This window comes from Carcharodon carcharias, chromosome 6 (genome assembly GCF_017639515.1).
Source record: "Carcharodon carcharias isolate sCarCar2 chromosome 6, sCarCar2.pri, whole genome shotgun sequence".
NCBI lineage: Eukaryota > Metazoa > Chordata > Chondrichthyes > Lamniformes > Lamnidae > Carcharodon > Carcharodon carcharias.
In genome coordinates, this window is record NC_054472.1 from 21,546,965 (window position 1) to 21,562,577 (window position 15,613).

The 15,613-nt window shown below is 39.7% G+C and overlaps 1 protein-coding gene across 22 annotated transcripts in view; it reads right to left on the bottom strand.

The window, feature by feature from the left end:
- fam49bb (family with sequence similarity 49 member Bb) overlaps positions 1-15,613 on the bottom strand; it is a 227,028-nt gene that overhangs the window by 75,668 nt on the left and 135,747 nt on the right. For all 22 annotated transcript variants that reach the window (XM_041190326.1, XM_041190343.1, XM_041190344.1 and 19 more), the window contains one exon: positions 11,373-11,408. The gene's annotated coding sequence lies outside the window, so the exon portion shown is untranslated. The remainder of the gene's footprint in view (positions 1-11,372; positions 11,409-15,613) is intronic.

Below are 15,613 nucleotides of genomic sequence, written 5' to 3' on the forward strand. Positions count from 1 at the left end.
GTAGGAGGAAGTGTCTGCGAGTTGACGCTCAGCCTCCGCGAGGTAGAGGTCAGTGCGCCAGACAACAACAGCACCACCCTTGTCAGCGGGTTTGATGACAATGTCAGGGTTGGACCTGAGAGAATGGAGTGCAGTAAGTTCAGAGAGAGACAGGTTAGAATGGGTGAGAGGAGCAGAGAAATTGAGACGACTAATGTCGCGCCGACAGTTCTCAATGAAAACATTAGTTCCTTCGCCTCCGTCGCATCTGTTCCGATGATGCTACATTCAAAAACAGTTCCTCTGACATGTCCTCCTTCTTCCTTAACCGAGGTTTTCCACCCACGGTCGTTGACAGGGCCCTCAACCGTGTCCGGCCCATCTCCCGCGCATCCGCCCTCACGCCTTCTCCTCCCTCCCAGAAACATGATAGGGTCCCCCTTGTCCTCACTTATCACCCCACCAGCCTCCGCATTCAAAGGATCATCCTCCGCCATTTCCGCCAACTCCAGCATGATGCCACCACCAAACACATCTTCCCTTCACCCCCCTTATCGGCATTCCGTAGGGATCGCTCCCTCCGGGACACCCTGGTCCACTCCTCCATCACCCCCTACTCCTCAACCCCCTCCTATGGCACCACCCCATGCCCACGCAAAAGATGCAACACCTGCCCCTTCACTTCCTCTCTCCTCACCGTCCAAGGACCCAAACACTCCTTTCAAGTGAAGCAGCATTTCACTTGCATTTCCCCCAACTTAGTCTACTGCATTCGTTGCTCCCAATGTGGTCTCCTCTACATTGGAGAGACCAAACGTAAACTGGGCGACCGCTTTGCAGAACACCTGCGGTCTGTCCGCAAGAATGACCCAAACCTCCCTGTCGCTTGCCATTTCAACACTCCACCCTGCTCTCTTGCCCACATGTCTGTCCTTGGCTTGCTGCATTGTTCCAGTGAAGCCCAACGCAAACTGGAGGAACAACACCTCATCTTCCGACTAGGGACTTTACAGCCTTCCGGACTGAATATTGAATTCAACAACTTTAGGTCGTAAGCTCCCTCCCCCATCCCCACCCCCTTTCTGTTTCCCCCTTCCCTTTTTTTTCCAATAAGTTATAAAGATTTTCCTTTTCCCACCTATTTCCATTATATAAAAAAAAATAAAAAAAAAACCCACTAGAGCTATACCTTGAGTGCCCTACCATCCATTCTTAATTAGCACATTCGTTTAGATAATATCACCAACTTTAATTTTAACACCTATGTGTTCTATTGTACTATTGTCGTTGACATCTTTTGATGATCTGCTTCTATCACTGCTTGTTTGTCCCTACAACCACACCCCCCCCCCACCTCTTTGTCTCTCTATCTCTCCGCCCCCCACACACACACCTTAAACCAGCTTATATTTCAACTCTTTCTTGGACTCGAACGCAAGTTCTGTCGAAGGGTCATGAGGACTCGAAACGTCAACTCTTTTCTTCTCCGCCGATGCTGCCAGACCTGCTGAGTTTTTCCAGGTAATTCTGTTTTTGTTTTGTACTGTATGTTGTCTGTTGGTGGCGCTTCTGAGCTTCTAATCAAATATTCTCAGCAGCACCAACAGTTACTGAGTGTTTTGCAACAGTATTTCTAGCCCAAAGAATTTTTTTCTTATTTTAAGTACCTGTGTGTATTTATTGTGGAAACATGAAAAGTAAAACTTAGGATTACCAAACCATGGGATCCAGTGGAGTCTTCAGATGTCAAAGTTGAATGGAGTGGCCAAAAATATAACAAAATTTGAAGATTTCAATTTGGTAGAGAGCTCTGAAAATGGCCCTATTCTGTAAAATGCAGAACCCAATCCAGTCTTACTGCACAATGCAATGATGTGCAGTATTTGTATAAACTAAACCAATTTTCAAAGTGCTAAAACCATTGTAGTATTGATCCCATTTCTTATCTTTAATGTGCCAAAGAGCTAAAGGTAGGATTCTCCACCAGAGTTGGGCTCCAGGCTTTGGATTGGGGGGGTGGGGGGAGTGGAGGGGAAGCAGAAACGAGAAGAAACTCTGCTAAGGTTGACTTGAGTGCAGGTTGCTCAAGGTGTCCCAAAAAGGGGCACTAGAAACAGGTGAACAGGAAGAGTTGTTTACATTAAAATGAGCTGGAATTTTTGAATGCCCTTCCATAGCAGACCTCTGCATTAAAACCGGTAGAGTCTAATTTCCAAGTTGGAAGTTACAATGACCAGTATTGCAACTCCCTACACCTGAGAAATTCAAAAATCAACTGCTTTTATTGCATCAAAACTAATATCAACTGTATGGAAATTTCAAACAGTTGATCAAACAGATAACCTGTTGTTAACAGGAGAATCCTGTTCTGGAACAAAAAGTCCTGGAGCTCCAAACATTTTCAGTTATTTTAATAAGCAAATTGCTGCCAGTAAAAAGAAATTTACTTTGTAAGAGGAGTTATGAGCAGCTGTGCAGGGACCTTGAAGTACATTTACAAAATTCCCAGACTCTGGGGAGCCGCCCTTTAGTTACTGTAGGGAGCTGATTTTAATACATCTGCTCGCCTGCTAACTTTAGATTCCCACTCTCCCAAACACTGCTTTTTACTTGTGTTGTTGCTGCTTGGCCCAAAAGCTTTGATACTTCAATAAGTCAGTTAATTTCCATAAGTTTACTCCCTCAAGGAATGAGACTTTAAAGCTATTGATACAAAGTTTGAAAAATCAAGACTCCACTGATTTTTTTTTAAATTGCGACTACTTTTCAGCATTTTACTTATGTAACAAGATTCAACTGCAGATGCAACAATATATTTATTTTTATAAAGCAGCAAATTTGAAACAAATATTTAAGTAGAAACATTTAAACGGCATTAGCCCATTTACAACAAATGCACCTTAAACAGGAACAAAATCCTACTTTTCACACAATGATTTACAACTCTAACTACTACTTTGAATAACGTAATTCAAAATGGAGTGAATAGCTAAGCCATACAGACAGGAAAAGGTCTGGTTTTGCTGGAATAGCTGATCTTGGGGAATGGTAAATAAACTTCCACACCTGATCAGTCACCTCCCTGTAGACATCAGGTGAGGACAAAGGCCGGCAGTGATAGTGTCACCTATGTCTACAGTTCAGAATTTTACATAAGGATCATTTTGACACAATACCAAAAGCTATCTTACAACAGCAAAACCATAACCAACAAGGATTCAATGCCTTCAGGAAAGGAAAAAGGAAAATTGGCAGTTATGAGGAGGTATTTCAGTTTAATATATAAAAATAACTTTTCAGGAGCATTATAGTCGTGAGGTTTAAGTGTTATAAGAAAAACATAAGTTACATTACAAATGAGTAAAATACCATGATAAGATTGCTAACACATCCAGTCAAGAAGTGACTGCTGCACTACATGAAGTAAGCTCAAGTGCTTCTGTTGTTAAAAGCAATACTGCATACAATCAAGAGGATATTTTTAAGATGTCCAATTATCTTTTTTCTTGGAGTTTTCTTCCATATCATAACACATATGAACAATCTTACAGAAAATGATTTTTTTTTAATATGGTCACAAAACGAAGGGGGAAGATGTTGATGCATTTGTTTACGCAAGCAATCTCTGGCGGACAGATCAGCCCATGTTTGAATCACATATTACACATGGGTGCCATGGGGAAAACTTTTCCACAGCTTTTTCCTTTTTATTTCCTAAAGGATATTCAGGAGACTTACAGGGAAAAACTACTCTGCTCTAAAATGTCAGAATATCTGACATTAAATTACTGCATGGCTTTCTTGCTAAAAAGTTTTTTTTAAATGTGCATTGCTGTTAGAAGAATTGTCTTTGAGAACTTTATACTCTAGTCAAGTGAGGAATCATCTCAGTAAAAATCTACAATATAAGTGCAGAGGTTGAAGGGGAAAAGGAGTGAAGGATAGTGGTGTAAATCTCAAGGTGAGATAGTTGAGAATGAGGATTTCAAAGGAGTGGGCAGAGGGGTGGAAGAAGGTGAGATGCTCAAAAGGAAGAAGTCAAGACGAGTAGCAGTACAGACCAAGATAATATTTAGTAATAAGGGCCAAACTCCCACCACAGCAGTTTGGGTTGGGTAAGTGATGGATATTGCTGGAATGAAGGTTTCAGTTTGGAAAAAAGTCTTGTCATTCATAAGCCCAAGTTTCAGTCAAGGCTATAACATCAACGCAATTATTGACAATCTGGTAATGGACGGCAAGAGCCTTGCTCACAAATGAATGGATGTTCCAGAGGGAGATTCGAAGAGGGACAGTGATTATTGACCCTCTGGCAGGGTCTAATGGTTAGTAGTGATAGGAATGATCGGGATGGCAAGGAGACAGGCAAAAATTAGGCCCCCATACAAGCTGAGTGGGATAGCCAGCAAATGAGAGGGGTGGGGCAGTTGGAGTTGCTGTTCATAAGGGGGGCCCTTCAAAGAATGCAGGGCAGCAGATAAGAGAAAGCTATGGGTTTATCCAAGGAGGATTCAAGCCAGTCCTGGGATGACAGCAAGAGACTGGCATGTTAGAGGAATAGTGATGTATTGGAGGAAGGTATTTCAGAGACAAGTACCTGAGAGGGGACATAAGACAGGTTAAGGCTTGGTAGCAAGATAATGAGAAATAGGAGCAACATTAGGATATTCAGCCCATTGAGCCTGCTCCACCATTCAACAAGATCAAGGCTGATTTGATTGTGGCCTTAATTTCACTTTCCTGCCTGTCCCTCATAACCCTGGTGAATTAAAAATCTGTCAAATTCAGCCTTGAATATATTCAATGATCCAGCCTCCCCTGCTTTCTGGGGAACAGAATTCAAAAGACTAACAACCAAAGAAAAAATTCCTCCTCATCTCCATCTTGAATGGGAGGTTCTTATTTTGAAACTGTGCCCCCAGTCTAGATTCCCCCACAAGGGGCAACATTCCCTCAGTATCAATCCTGTCAAGCCCCCTCAGAACCTTATGTTTCAATAAGATCACTGCTCATTCTTCTGAACTCCAATGAGTATAGGCCCAACTTGCTCAACCTTTCCTCAACCCTTTCATCCCTGGCAACAGCCTAATGAGCCTTCTCTGAATTGCTTCCAATGCAAGTATATCCTTCCTTAAGTAAGACCACCAAACTTTACATAGTACTCCAGGTGCGGTCTGACCGATGTCCTGTATAGTTGCAACAAGGCTTCTCTACTTTTGTGCTCCATCCCCCTTGCAATAAAGGTCAACATTCCAGTTGCCTTCCTAATTACTTGCTGTACCTGCATACTAACTTTTTGTGATTAATGTACAAGGACTTCCAGATCCCTCTGTACTGGAGAAATCTTCAGTCTTTATCCATTTAAATAATGTTCTGCTTTTTTATTCTGCCTGCCAAAGTGGACAACCTCTCATTTTCTCACCTTATACTCTATCTGCCAAAATTTTTGCCCACTCACTTAACTCATCTATATCCATTTGCAGACTTTTTGTGCCTTCCTCGCAACTTGATTTCCTACCTATCTTTGTATCATCAGCAAATTTGGCTACAATACAGTTGGTGCCTTCATGCAAGGTCATTAATATAGATTGTAAATAGTTGAGGCCCCAGCACTGATTCCTGCCACACTCTACTCATTACAGTTTGCCAATCTGAAAATGAACCATTTATCCCAAATCCGTTTCCTGTTAGTTAGCCAATCATCACTCCCAACATCATGGGCTCTTACCTTATGCAATAACATTTTATGTGACACCTTATTGAATTCCTCTTGGAAATCCAAATACACTATATTGACTGGTTCCTCTTTATTCACCTTGTTACATCTTCCAAGAGGTCTAATAAATTAGTCAAACACGATTTCCCTTTCACAAAACTATGTTGACTCTGCCTGATTATATTATGATTTTCTAAACGTCCTGCTACAATCCCCTTAATAATGTTCTATCATTTTCCCAATGACAGATGCTAGACTAACTGATCTATAGTTTTCTCCTCTTGCCTCCCTCCTTTTTTGAACAGTGGTGTTACATTTGCTGCTTTCCAAACCGCTGGGATCTTTCCAGAATCTAGGAAATTTTGAAAGATTACAACCAATGCATACACTATCTCTGCAGCACTTCCTTTAAGACTCTAGGGTGCAGGCCATCTGGGCCAGGGGACTTTTCAGCTTTTAGTCCCATTAGTTTTCTGAGTACCTTCTTCTCTAGTGATCCTGATCATTTTAAATTCCTCTCTCCCTTTTGTCCCCTGCTTTTCTACTATTCTTGAAATGCTTTTTGTGTCTTCTACTGTGAAGACAGATACAAAATACTTGTTCAAAGTCTCTAACATTATAAAATTAATGGAGTCAGTTCTGAAGAGAGAGAAAAATATGTATGCATATGGACAAAGAAGAAATTCAGGTAATAGGAATGGCAAAGGTTAAGAGAGGTATGGTGTGGCTTTCAATGGGGAATAAAGAGGAGAAAATAAGAGGAAGCCCAAAGTTAAAATCAGAAGGCCAATAGTGCGATGAAGTTGCCTTGCAGGTAGAATGGAATCAATCTGGAGCACCCAGAATTAAAGTCCAGATTATGAGATAGATGTGGAAGCCAAGTAAGTCCTCAAAATAGTGGCAGAGTTTCAAATGTTAGAGGCTTGCTTGTGAAAAATGAAGGGCCTAGGGGTACTTTAATGTTGTTTATTTGAAACTTCATCTGTGAGCTGGTTTGAGACAGTAATACAAATCAATTGGTTACAAAAGAGGTGTCATTAGTTGGTCTCTGAATGGTAGTTCTTGTTCCTCACCTGTCCCTGCCATGGTAGTTAAGCTGTGTAACTAGCATTGAACACTTGAGTCCCTAGACCAGGGGATCCCTACACTCTGTGTTACACATATGACATTTATAAAGATTGTTATGTTTTGTATCTGTCTCTTTAAGGTAAAATGGAAATATGGAGGGGGTCATGTGACTTGTTCTGAATTCTGCCCAACATCAAGCCTGGGTGGCTTGGTTGCTAAGGGGAGAAGAGGGGCCTAAGACAAAAGACTTGCCGAGAAGGTGCTAGGTGAGAGCATGTGTGCTGACTGTGGGTAGACAGTTTGTCTCCAAGTCTCACAGGGAGGTGTTAGGAACGTCAGGTTTCAGAGATGGCTATACTTTAAACTGTCTATTTAATTCCAAAATAGAATTAAATTGATTGTCTACAGGATAGCTAATTAACATTTCTACCTGGATACAAGCCCATGCGATTCATATTGCCATGGGGGTGGGCTTTGGAGGCCAGGAGTCTATAGATAGCCACTGTAATATCGGGTTACAGGATTTCCTAAGCTATCACTGAACCTCAGACACAAGTCTGTCCGCAGTCATCTGAGAGGCAGAGAGCAGGGGAGGGAAGGAGTAGTCTTGCAACTAAGAGAAAATGCTGACTCTATTGCTCACCATGCAGAATGTGGGTTCAACTCGCGCTCAGATTGAAGAGACTAAGTTTGTGAAGATTCAAAGGAGGCTGGAAGATTCACCTAGCTTTGGCTGGAGGGGAAGAATATCCAGTGTAACCTTCAGACTGAAAGTCAGTTCTGAGATTAAAGGTTACCCAGCTGGAGAAAAGAAGAAGCCAAGCCATTGGAAGCTGAGGATTTTACACTGGTTCTAGGAGAATGAAGTGTCCAAATAAGTGACAGTGTAATGTATAACTGTAGTGGGAGGTTTTCGTTCATGTTAGAGATCACATGACAATTTTCTTTTCTGTGATTTAATGTATGTTATCTACTGAATAGTGTTTAGACATTATTGCTTTTAATTTGTTTGTTATATTAAATGTCTTAAAACTTTAAATCTAGTTGTGGGATCCTTTCAGTCAGTCACTAGAAATTCAAATATCTTTTTAAAAGTTATCAGTCTCTACAGGGGTCATAAAATATGCAATAACTAGTCATACTCTGCAGAGCAGGAATTTCTCAGTTGTATTCTCAGAAATGTGATCACCCAATGGGCAGCAGTTTATAAATCAAGTAGGAAGAGAACAAATAGCTGCTTCAAACAGTAGGGTCCAGTCTAAGAAAATGGTAATGAAGAGTCAAATATCAGGGTTCTTGGCTGGAATAAGGCAAAATTCAGCAAGATAAAAAGCGGATTGGTTTGATCAAATTAACTGGCCAGCAAAATTAGCAAATAAGTGGGCACATCAGTAGTAGGAATTTGATGCACTGACTAATGCTGAATGTATTCCTATAAGGCAAATAGTGCATCACAGCTTAGAGATCCATAGATAAAATAAGAAATGCCAACTAAATAAACTCGACAAATATGATAAAGTTAGGGCTGATAATGCTGGAGACAATCATATGAAAATATATGGTACTTCTGGGAAGTGAAAAGTGAGATTGGATGTACAAAAATATAATATGGAAACTGAGTAGCAGATAATATTAAAAGGAAATCTTAAGGGTTTTTATAAGCCTCTGTAAAATAGGTAAAGAGAGGACAGGATCACGGAGGTAGATTTCTATATTTTATGGGAAAGGTTATGGTGGTAACAATTTTGTACTTTTTGCAACTGGCGGTGGAATTGAGAACACTTGTATACTAGAAGAAGATCTGAAAAGCCTTTTTCTTCTAGTTTGGATGTCAGTGACAATAGGCTGACAATTCAAAATTTGCACAGAGTGAGGAGGTTACGAAAAGATTCTTTACACAGAGGGTTGCTGGAGCACAGGACGCTTTGCCACACAGTGTGTTAGGGGAAGAGACCTCTGCACCTTTTAAAGGAAAACTGATAACTATTCGAAGCAGAGGAAGATGCAGGCTATGGGGAGAAAGTGGAATTAGTTTTAGTTTATTCCAAGAGTCAGCACAGACCTGATGAGTGAAATATCATCCATCTGTGCTGTAAACTTACAGGGTTCTGTAATACTTTTACAGAACAAGAAAATTCAATGATGGGAGATTGCCTCAAATTGATAAAGCACAAACCAAATACCAAATTGTTGCTTCCTTCAGCTTGAAGTGTAATTCAACACAAATCCACCAAACACCTGGCTTTTTGACAAAATTTCATCAAAAAAGGATTTCCACAGTATATGAAAGACCAACAAACCCAAACTGAATCAGAAAAATGTGAATCTACTGTAATTTAGACACATTCATTTGTTTTGCAAGTTTTTGCTAGTCGCATCCCCCTGAACATGTGCAACACTATCCTGCCAGCAAACAACTCCTTCACATATAGGACTTTTCCTTATAACTCGATGACTATACAGGTGGATGTGGTTCCGATTAATCTGGTAGTTATTTCTAATTTAAGCAAATCAATGAACACACATATTCCCTTTGTTGGGCAGTTGGGAATGTTTCCTATTCCCTGGCTATGTAGCTGGGGATGAAGCGAAGATGTGCTTCTCTTTAGTCTCAAATAGTAGAGAAGAAAGGCAAAGCATATGAACATATTTTCGTAAATGGCCAAAAAGTATGTCAAGTTTTCTGATGTTTGCCATCCAAGATCTTTTGCAGGTTAATAGATTTCCTCCTCACTTACACAACTGGTCTCACTATTTAAATTTCAGATCTAAGTAACTCAAATGTTATACCTTCAAAACATTCTGAATCCCAATGGGTTTTCTTTATTATTTGTTCATGAATATGAGTGTCACTGGAAAAGCCACACCCCAATTGAGAGAGGTTGTGGTAGGTCGCCTTCTTGAACCACTGCAGACCTTGTAGTAATGGTGCTCCCACAATTTTCATGTAGGGAATTACCCCATTTTGAACCAGTGACCATGATTGAACAATGTCTAAGTCAGGTTATGTGTGACTGAAGAGGGGAATTTGGAAATGATGATGCTCCCATGGTCGCTCTTAATTATACTAGGTGACACTGACCACAGGTTTCTTAAAATATTAACAACATTTGCTTCTTAATTTTTAATTTTGCCTGTTACTTCAAATTTCAGAAATATAGAGAAAAATTTTCCCCCTGTTGCAGGGAGTCCGGGGACGGGCGCAAACCCGATCAGCGCCACGCTGCCATTTTACATGGGCGGGCAAATTAATGCCCACCTAGCGTGACACACGCCTGGAAGTGCTGTGCGCTCCCTGTGCAAACGGGTGGGCAGGGGGTGGTGGATTCTCTAAGTTGGGGCCTCGCACGTGCGTGAAAGAGCTCAGAAACCTCCTTGAGGCACAGAGGTGCCTCAGGGAGATCAGTTTGACATTTAAAAGCGGAAATAAAGTATTTAAAAACTTTTAAAACATGTCCCCTCATGTGACACTGTCTTTCAAAGAGAACTCGCATTGATGAAGTTAGATTGTAAGAATTTCCTTGAAGGAGCAGCACTAAATATGACACTGTCACATGAGCTGGGACATGTCAAATTATTTTAAAATAATTTAAAATTATTTAAAAATTGTTATTGAATTTTAAAACCCTTCATGAAACCTCATTCCGCCCATAGATGAGGTTTCATGAAAAACACAAAAGCCGACTGGGCTCTTTGCCTGCCTGCCAACCTTAAGGTTGGATGGGCAGCTCACTTAATTGCTTAAATTAGTTTTTAACAAAGCCTTTATAGGCCTTTGACAGTTCGGCAGGCATGCAGCCGAACTGGAAATCTAAATGGCACACGGTGTCTCGGGACGCCCGCCAGACATCACCATGCGTTATTTTACCTGTCAGTGAGCAGGCCCCACCCCCACTCGCCGACCGGAGAATTCAGCCCATAATGTTGAGCTTCCCAGGTCCTTTTTCCTTAAAAAGACTAAGAACAAAACAAACTCACCTATTTATTTTTGTTTTTGCTAATCATAAATAGTTTTTTCAGTAAATAGATCATGAAATATGATCCCTTACACAATACATTGTTAAGTTGAATAAATTGCTGGTAAGGCAGATTCCATTTTTTCTCCCAGTATGCCCAACTCAAGTCACCAATATTCTTATATGCTACAATTGGTTATTGAAGATCAATTGCCAAATAGATGTTTTTTTTTTACTGGAAATGGGGAGGGGGGTGAAGAAAGAGGAGAGCCGAATAACCAATTCAATCAAGTTCTTGAAGAATTGCTGTCCTAGGAACTATGGGGGGAATGAATCAAATTTTGTTTAGGTTCAAACTTGAAAATATGCATAGTAATCTTGTAATTTTACACTTCCAAATTACGTAGCATTGATTATTTTTAATCAAAGATAAGGTGACCACCTATACAGTCCAGTTAAGACTTGTTTATTGGAAAAAAGTATTCTCAATTTCTTTAGTAAAATCTAATGTCATCACATCTTAAGAACTGTTTATAATAAGTATATACGCAGTTTTTCACAGTATTTCTGGTGTTTTATTCAAAGCAGTATCAGCCTTTAATTTTTAGTGATTATACACAACTTATCTTTTGAAATAAAGGACAAGCACTTACCTACAACTTTTGCTGCTTTATCTGTTGACTCCCAGTCTGGAATTATTAAAAAAAAAGAAATATCTTTTTAGTCTGCATGCTTATCTCTGCAATTTTCCAGGTCAAATAATTTATGCTGTTCATAATGTATAAATATTTGTTGGTCCAGTATTAAAAATCTCAACAATCTTTAATTTAGGTTACTATAGCATACTATTTCAGTGTTTGCATGTTACTGTTCACTCCTCACTTCAAACTACCTCCTTTTTTTCCAGTGTTACCTTCACACCATCCACCACTGGCCAAGAGACAGGCAGCCAGTTTCTGTACAACCCCCTCCTTCCCTTTGCCTCACCACTGATGGTCATGCCTTCCGCCACCCAAGCCCCATGCTCTGGAACTCATTCCTTAAATTATTTTGCCTTTATTTTTTAAGACCCTCTTTAAAAAACATCTCTTTGACCAAGCCTTTGGTTGCCCCTCTTAATATTTACCAGTTCAGTGTTTATTTTTCCTTATGTCTTTGTGAAGACATTTGGGGCGGAATTTTACACCAGCAGGATTTTACATTCCCGCCGGTCAATGCAGTTTAGAATGGTTCGCCGCATTTTACGCCCCAACGGAGCCATAAAACTGCGGCCTTGGATTTTTTTTTTCCATGTTAAAGAAGCGACTGTTGTTGTAGCTCAATGGAATACACCTTATGCACTGACTACATTTCTATTACACTTTATCCTTATTACAACCCTCTCATATATATTTCTTGTGTTATTTTTAGACTATTGGTCTATAGCCATCATATTTTTGTACTGCATTCCATGACAAGTTATGAAGTGTAGCAACTTTGTTAAACCTTTAGATTTACCGGTCATACAATCACATTCTATTAATTTCATTTCAGATATCTGGCAATTTAAAATTCAGTGATTTTCTGCAGATACATCTCAACAACATTAGAAAGCCTCATTCAGTTAAAATAAATAGTCCATTCTGTCCCCAGTTGCTGTGCTGTCAGATATAGTCTCCACCATTTCTATTCATCATTAGCTGCCTGCTGTTACTGTCAATGAGAGCATATTATTGAATGCAGCTGCAAGAAGGAATTTCCTTGTCATTCCTGTGAATGAGATTGCTCTATTCTCACAGCAAGAAACAATGGTCTCTGGATCAATCTGAATATCCCCACCATCCTGTCTCATAATTCCCAGTTCTAACCCTTCCTCACCTACACCATCCCCCTTACAAAAAGGCACTTTAAAGTTTTATATACAGAATAATGGAGCAAAGGATTCAACCTCTAATGAAAGGAGGGAAGTGTGACAGCCTGGCCCAGAATCACAGAGGTACAGACAGACACAAACTACGAAGACAAATCAAATGAAAAAATTTTGACTTTTTTTTAAAAGGCAAGGCTATCCTAGCAATATTGTATGCTGGAGACCTCTTTTTAGTCAATATTATCAATGCACCAATCTGACTACAGCCTCAGCTTGAGTACAGCTGCACTTCTTTAGCTACTTTTGACGAACCTGGGTGTGAATGGCTCAGGGTAAAAGAAGGGGCATATTGAGCCCCGTTCTACAGCTCCACCATTAAATAGACTTCTTCTAATAAATGCTTGACCTTTTCAGCCATCAATAAGGGCTTTGAACAAGAAAACTGCAAGGGAAACCAAGAATTACATTTAACAATATGGAGTGAAAATATAACAAACCTATTAAAGATGTTGTTACAGACAGGAGGGGGTTTAATTTAAACAGCCGTGATTTCTCCTCTCACCACCCATCGGTAAACAGAAAAAGTGCTTTTTGACTTTTGATTTCCCCCTTTGTGTGGTGGCTTATTTCCCAATCCCTCAATTTCGGTGTGATTCAATTTCTGTTAATAACCCCACAGTAATCTTGAGATAGGATGAACTAAAAGGGTTAGTTTAATTCACACACACTCAAAATGCAGGAGGCATGTCACGTGTAGCCCCTGGTACATTCATACAATAAAAGAGGGATAAGGGACAGAAAGAGGTACAGGGCAACGATGAGAATTATTGTTTCACGACAGTCCATAATCAAAAGTCCAATGGTGAATTCCTTCACAGAGGTTAGCATATATATATATATATATATATATATATATATTTGATAAAAATATCTCCCTGACACCGGTAAACTCCGAAGTTGAATATGAAACGCAAGTTGAATTTCAGTATTCCTGAGAATTGAGTTGAAAGGTGACAGATGAAATTCCATGCAGAAAAATGTAAAATGCTTTATATGAGGGCAAAACAAAATCCAGAAAGGGGCTATTATTTAATTAACAAGACATATTTACAAGAAAAATGCTACAGGTGTCAGATATGGTTCGGTTGGTGGCACACTCACCTCTGAGTCAGAAGGTTATTAACCAACTGCTACTCCAGAGACTTGCGCAATTGTCTAAGCTGACACCCTAGTGAAGTACTGAGGAAGTGTTAAGCTGTTAGGAATATTGATTTTCTGATGAAGCATTAAACAAAGACTCCATCTGCCCTCTTAAATGGATATATAAGTTCCATGGCACTATTCAAAGAGGGGACCAATATTTGTCCCTCAAGCAACATCTCAAAAACAGATTGGCTGTCCTTATCACATTGTTACGTGTGGGGTCTTACTGTGCACAACTTGACTGCCATGTTTCCCACATTACAAGAGTGATTATATTTCAAAAAGTGCTTAATTAGCTGTGATGTGCTTTGGGACATCTGGAGATTGAGAAAGATGCTATTTTTATGCAAGTTATTTCTTTCACTAAAAAGCTTTTGCAACAATGCTCATTGAGTAAAGCAAACCAGAATTGGGATGTTTTAAAACTTCAATATCAAGCCAAAATAGTAAGGTAATCTTTTCACTTTATAAATCATTGCTCCGATTACTGTATTTTACATGTGCATGTGCAGTGCGGATTGCTGCAGGACAAAAAGGATATTGCAGCTATTCAAAGCATAGGGAATGGAGCAACCAGAATGAATATTGGGAGAGAGGGATTCATAATGAGGAGCAATTATGTCACTTGAACATATCCTCACTGGAACAGAGGGTTGAGGGGAGCTATGATTGCTGTTCTTCAGCATTCTGAAAGGGAACAGATAATGTAGACCATGACAAGCTTCCTCATTCTGTGCAAAAGAGTTAGAGGGCACAGCCTGCATTAAAATTAAATCTGTGGAAGCAATATTCAGTGAGCAAGTCGCCAATCTTTGGAACATGCTTCCAAGGGAGGTGCTGGGAACAGTTAGCATTAATTCATTCAAATATAAATTAGATAATTTTATTTTAGAAAATAACATTTGCAATACAGTACATGAGTAATTTAAGACCTGATGGACAGTAAGTGTAGATAACTTGGGAGGAGCAAGTGATTTTGGACGTGTGGTCCACTGAAGTTTTCTTGAGTCTGTTGTAGACTAATTAACTGAGATAGATTGCTATGCTTATACAAAGACAGTGGAGTTGTTGAGTAATGTGACTCGTAGGATGGTTGAAGGCAAATTGGAAGAACTGTTTTCTTTCTAATGTACCAATACCTGTGCAAGAACACTGATATTTTTTCTCAAATTAATTTTCAGGGTTCAAATGCAGGCTACACATAGGTATATATGTCCTAAGGCCCAGCAGATGTTGTTACATAAAACTACATTTGAACATGAAAGTTTAAATGAATTTGAAAAAAATTAAATAGGCATCTTATTAACTGCAGAGGCAATGCAAAAAGCGATCCTCCCCAGTTCTCTTGACTTGCAATTTCATTTTGAAAGATATTACAGTTTAAAGTTTCAAAGACACATATTGCTGCAAATCCTTTTCTTTTCCTTTTCAACAACCTTAATTTTCTAGTGAAATACAAACACTTGAGGGCAGTGCAGCACATAAGTGTTCAAAAAGTATGCACTGCAAGTGCAGAAAGCTGCAACTTCCATACAAACCATTTCTCACAAGGCAAGATCTGAGCAACGCACAGGCATCACCTCAAGGACATATTATAATAAGTGAAGAGGATACTCAGTAGAGCGCATACATCTGCCACACTGTGTTAACTCAACATTATTACAATTAGACACAGCTCTCCCTTTAGACTTTTCCCTACTTGGTAGATGCTCTGCAACTACAAAGCTGAAAAAAAATCTTTGAAAGAGCTTCCATCTCACTGAGGAGGCTTCAGGCCAATCCACGTCCAACAACCTGCTCTGAAAATTCTGCTCATATTTTGACAACTGTGACAAACTCCAC